Source organism: Drosophila willistoni, assembly GCF_018902025.1.
Source record: "Drosophila willistoni isolate 14030-0811.24 chromosome 2R unlocalized genomic scaffold, UCI_dwil_1.1 Seg167, whole genome shotgun sequence".
Taxonomy (NCBI): Eukaryota; Metazoa; Arthropoda; class Insecta; order Diptera; family Drosophilidae; genus Drosophila; species Drosophila willistoni.
In genome coordinates this window covers 14555006-14561235 of record NW_025814050.1, presented here as the reverse complement: position 1 = coordinate 14561235, position 6230 = coordinate 14555006, and positions in this window count along the sequence as shown.

The following is a 6230-nucleotide window of genomic DNA, read 5'->3' as shown; positions in this document are numbered from 1 at the left end:
TCATCAATCTCAACTCAAACCTGATTGTTCATATGAAGAACACTTTTCTGAAACGGATATGGCATAATGTTCTCAAGATAAAGTCTATCGAAGATTAATTGGTTTAAGAACTAAAAGACTTATGAGAATTCAATTTGGTTTTGCTTTACCCAGTAAGTTGTGGTTTAATTCAGACCAAAGATAATCTTGTTTGTCAAAAAAAAGAAAAGTTCTGAATTCAATAAGAGTTTCATATAAGTCCTAGTAGTATTTATAGTAAATAATGAAGTAAGTTGTCTCTCCGCCTTTGGTATAATGTACCAGTAAAACAAATACACATATTTTAAATTTATAATAACAAGAAAATCTACTTTATAGGGTCGGAAAAGCTTCCTTATGCCTTTTATTTACATTTTGTCGACTTTAATATACCCACAGGGTGAGGGATGCATGGTATAAAAACATACTGAAATTCAGGGCCTTCTGCAAATGCTTGTCCAGAAATAGTTTTGAACTGAAAACTACTTATATACTGTCATCTAATGGATTGAAATCCCATTGAAAACTATATACAAAAACGTCCTTTTATCTTAGCGTAGGTCTTTACAGGGTGATGAAATGTCTGTCGGACCTAAATCACTTTCAGCCGAATCAATAAATATGTAGAAATCCTTAAGGAATGATTTTTCTGACGTTTATCTTTATAAAATTTCTTTTCTTTCTTTTCTTTTTAAATTTCCAAGAGAATATCATGGGAAATGAATTAAAGTACATACATAGTCTCTTTTAGAGTTTCTCTCCCTTATGAGCGGGATATCTCGATACAATAAAGTCTTGGTGTTTTTAAAGCAAGTTGCTTAGGGATTGCCTAGAGAACAAGGATCATTCCTTGAGGATTGCTTTAGGTTTGAACTAAAAGGTATGCATTACTGATTTTTCATTTAAAAAATACAGAAATTTGATTTATATGTTGTATTTATGTACATATATAGCTAAATATGTAAATGTTTAGATATCTTTGAAAAGATCATTTTAGAAAATCGTATTATTATAGTACTCGGACATTTTTTATCTAATCTTTAAGTAACTTTAAAGAAAACCAATTCAGATCAAACGACCAAATAATTTTAACAGTAATTAAATATTTATATAAAATTTGTAAATTTCAATAAGAAATTTATGGATTTTACTCGTAATTTATTGATAAATACATTTGTATGAATAAATAAATCTTTAGCTTAATCAACCTTAAAAAGGTTACACCATTTTAATAGTATTTAAGTTAAGGGTTGACTCTTTGTTTGAGAACTCACAAGGGCTATGCTCCACCTACAATCGGCATCTATTGATGGATTTGTCAATTGTTGTTTCTTTGCAGCCATTGTCGTTGCCTCTCACTCGGCCACTGTTGCTAGCTCAGTCACACACATGGCAATAGGCCTAGGTTCACTTAACATGGCCATAACCTGATCGTTTCTCGTCATTTTGGACTTGATTTTGATGGTCACCATAATGTGAAGAATCCATAAAACTGGAAATTATTCTGCTAAACAACAAAATGATTTTAAGTATTTATGTATAAATATAAAAAACAATTTATTTTAAACAGACTTAATTGAAAATTAATAGAACATATTAAGTATTTATACATAAATGGAAAATTTAAACAAGTTAATCTTCAAAAATAGTTAGTAGTAAAACTCAATAGTTTTATTTGAGACCTATGATGAATCCATTTCATCTATAAGTATATTCCATATATCAGGCTTAAATTTAATTAACAAAAGCGCATAAATTCTAAATAATTTTTATTTAACCTTTGGGAAGTCAAGAATTTAAAAAGAAAAGCAAAATAAAAGGTTTAAAAAAACCCACAAAGATCATTCATTCATATATCATGACTCAAATAGGTTTTGTAAAATAATTGAAAGTGGCGAAATAGGTTTTCTTTTTATTTTATAATGGGACTACATCAACAAAAAATCGTTATTATCTAAACTTTAACTAAAAATAACTTATCAAAGTGCTAATAGCCCTTAGTATAGAGTATAATTAAGATTATATCGAAGATGACTCACAACAATAAACCAAAAATCATAAGACTAAACTAACTTTTGCAGTGACAAAAGGTAAATTGATTGCAAATTTGTTCTTATACTCAAGTAAAAAAAGCAATTGAAGTCAATTCAAAACAAATCCTAAGTACAAATTGATGTCCAGAATGAGGTGTTTCTTATCATTTTCAAAGAATATTTCACTTTTTGTTGCTTTAATTATCTAAAAAGTTGTGGCAAAAAACTGATGGATTTATTTTAGATATTTCATATTTAAATTAAATTAAAAGTGTGAAATTAGTTTACAATTGATAAGATTGGATATTTTCTTTAACTTTTCAGTGAAAACATTTAAATTTCTTATTCTATTTCCATTAGATTTGAAAATAAAACCGTTTAATTTTTGAATTTGGTTCTGAACTGGAAGTGGTCTGATTATTTTCCTAAAGTACAATCCATTTTTTTTAGTATTTTGGATAAGGATTGGAAATAAAAATCTTTATAATTATATACACCATACAACAATCCAAGGCCATTCTCAGAAGCTATTAAGCAGAGAAAATTTTAAACTATTTTTTTATCCAACGGTTTAAAATCATGTTGAAAACTATATACAAAAAAGCCATTTTATCTTAGCGTAGGTCTTTCCAGGATCTGATCTTAAACTGAATCTCTCAAATAAACCACTACACTTTTTATATTATATTGGCCATAGTGCGAATAATAATTGTGAAAAAATTTGATTGCGAAACCATTTTTTTTTCCTTATTTGAATACCACCAAACTTGATATTTAACGAGCATCTACATATATCACGAAATCTGCATAACTTGATTCAAACCGAATGACTATCATATAATTTAAAAAAATATTTGTCGAAAATGTAGCTCTTCATTCACACATCACATCTAAAAAAAAAGAAAACAGTTTGGAGCAAATTGAATTATTTGCTTAAATCAAAAATGTTTTAAGCAACTCATTAATTGGTTAATCTACAATTTCTTTCATTATACCCGATAGAATCAGTTTTCAGTAATTCTGCAATTCGGATGTAAACATAACCTAATTAGGGGATCCGAATCGAGAATAACAGTATTATACATAGATTGAGTAGGTCTCCATTAAGCCGCCGACTAGCTACTACAAGCCGTTTAAGCCGGCTCGAAGTCAATCTTTCAAAAGAAGATTATTTCAAAGGCAACACAAAAGGGTGAGCAGGTTGTCTGTATATATATTTCAAGTACCACCAAGTACAATTATCAGCAGACTTTGCTATAAAAAAAAAACTCAAGAATTGCAAAGCTAAAATTAGTTGGGAATTGCAACCGAATGAAGCGAAAAAAGTTTGGCGAAGCCTACAAGGTTTGACTTAAATTTCAAAAAAGTCGTAATATCTAACCAGATATTATTTACTAATATTTGAAAATAGCATTACATTTAATACATTTCTTTTTTTATACAGTTTCAAGTATTATTTAATAGGTATAAGAACGAATAGCAAAACCTAAATAAATCCATTCTCTATTGTCGCCCCCATGACGCCAGATACCCCAACAGAAATACACGTTCTGAAGTGCCTTCTCGTAGCCAAGTGCTATTTGATTTATTATATGCCAAACGATTAGCAAAAAACAGAAAGAAAAAAAAAATCGGAAATGTCAAAGCCAAAAGGAATGGGTTTTTGGAAAATATACAACCTGTCCAGATTTCTGATACACATCACACCGAAATCGTCTATAGAACCGAATCGAGACGTTTTAAGATTAAACATATTCGTTCTGCCCCAATCTATGTTTGTGTACACATTGGAAACCACAAAATATTTTGACTTTTGTGTGACGACGACGACGACGAGTGCAAAAACAGACCAAATAACCAAAAAGAAACAAGCAGTTGCTCAGATAAAGGAAGTGAGCGGATACATTTTCACACCTACACGCTAAAAAATAAAAAAAGAAAAAATAAGAAAAGATACTGAAACAGAGACAAACGGGAATTTTTCGGGTAACGCATTGCTCCGTCTGTTTGCATTTGTTCGTTACGCCAAATGCACAAATTTTTCTCGATATTTTAAGCAGAATTCAATTTTTTTGTTGAGTAACCCGTTCGGACTTACATAAAAACAGAAAAGCAAATTAAAACAGTGAGGGAAGTCGCTGGCCTTTGGTCATTCAGCTGCAACGAAATGTTTGACTTTTTGCCGACTTTTGAGATACTTTTTTGTTTTTGTTTTTATTTCGTGTGAGTAAGTGTTTTTGTGCCCGGAGTCGGGTTCGGGTCAGCTACTGGGATTACACATGCCAATGTCAATTAAAGGGAATTCACAGCTTATGTTTTTATCCGCCATTTTCTTGCATAACTCTACTGAAATTTCGTAAATTCTGAAAATTGAATTTCTTTTTTGACCAACAGCAGCCATTGCTCTAGCATCCGATCCTATTCTATGCGATCCTATCGTATCCCATCCAACAATTGATTTATGACAACTGTAATTTTTGTTGTTTTTTTTTTCTTGAATAGAGTGAGAGATAGTGGAGAGGAAACTCTTAAGAAATAAGCGAATGTAGTTTGGTGTTGGCCCCTATTTGGGAAACGGAATGGGATAGGGGGGAGAGGGTGCCATAAAATGTATGAAATGATCTTTTTAAGATCACTCACGGAACGGAAAAACTTTTATGATATCACCAAATGCACAGTGAGAAAAATTTGTTCGGAAAACCAAATTTATACTCAAATCCTTTCCTCCTATTGCTCGTTTTTCTTATGCTAACACAGTCATTGTATTTAACTATGGCTAACTATCTTTTTGCATTACATTAAAGTCAAAGAGATTAATTAATGATTTCTTTTAATTTTTGAAAGGGAAAATTTATTGGTATAACATCGTAAAAAAGAGATAAATTTTTGGTATTTGAAATGTTGAACAAAAATTATTTAACGATTTAAACAAATTACATAGATGGGTAGTAGGTTGTAGCCGCATTTCAAGAATATTTTAAAAATATTATGCACATATGTAAGACGTTTTTTCTTATATTTTATGCAAGACAGAAACATATCTTTTATCGTTTTTTTTTTTTTGTGGCTTTAACTTGTTTTTATCAAAAAAGATTTTCATGAAAGATTTTTTTTAAGTTACCCAATATTATTTTTCTATTTGTCAGAAAATCAAAAAAAAGTAAAGCAATAAGATTTAAATTAGCGGTGGATAATCTTTTTTCTTTTTTTCTTAGAGCAAACATTTTAAGAAAATTTTGATTAAATTAAATAAGTTCCTGACAAAAATTAAAAGCTCAAGGGTGGTAACAGGCTCTTATAATCCAAAAATTGTACATACATTTATATATGAATATAGTTGTAAGTATATACATATACCTATAAATACTCAAAAAGTTGAAGCTCCAATTAATCGAAGAGAAAGAATACTTATATGACAGGTTTTTAATACTACGACATTAATTGTAAGTAATTTTAACGTATTATCTTTCATAAATTTCAATGAAATTGAATGTAATTTGAATTTGGAAATTCGTTTAAATTTGATTACGTAGTTTTGATTGCTTCACAATACCCAAAAGGGGGGCTGCTCGTTCTGGGGTCCTTAACAGGTTATAGAATATTTATAGGCAGAATACCTATGTATTTGAAAGAAAGAACTTATAAAAAACAAATGTTTTTTGCAACCTATTTCTAATTGAAATGGTGATAAACTAGAGCTCAATAGCTGATCGGAAATAACTCGAAAATGGAATTGAATGGAATCTTAGCCTCATGGCAAAGATGGATTGATTCATTTCCTCTCGATGCGTTCCTTATCATTTTGTAATCATACAACACTCATATCAATGTCATATTTTGAATCCTATTTTGTATAAAAGGCTACTTATTTTCGAGCCCGTTTTGAATCAAAAGCAACAAGACGGCTTAATTTTGAAATGCTGGTTGCACTTTGCTAATCGCTGACTGTGCAAGAAATCCGAATGTTTAGATGAATACTGTCTTAGAAGCTACAAAATAGATGCAAAATATGTATAGACTTTCCGAAAGACCTTTACAATAAATATTTGGGAAATAATAATTATTTTCGGACCCTGATTACAACTGTTAAGGCCGTAAAGCCATTTCAAACAAGTTGGAAATTACAAGAATATTAAGCAGAAATAGATACTTAAAGCATACATTAACAGAGTTTATCTG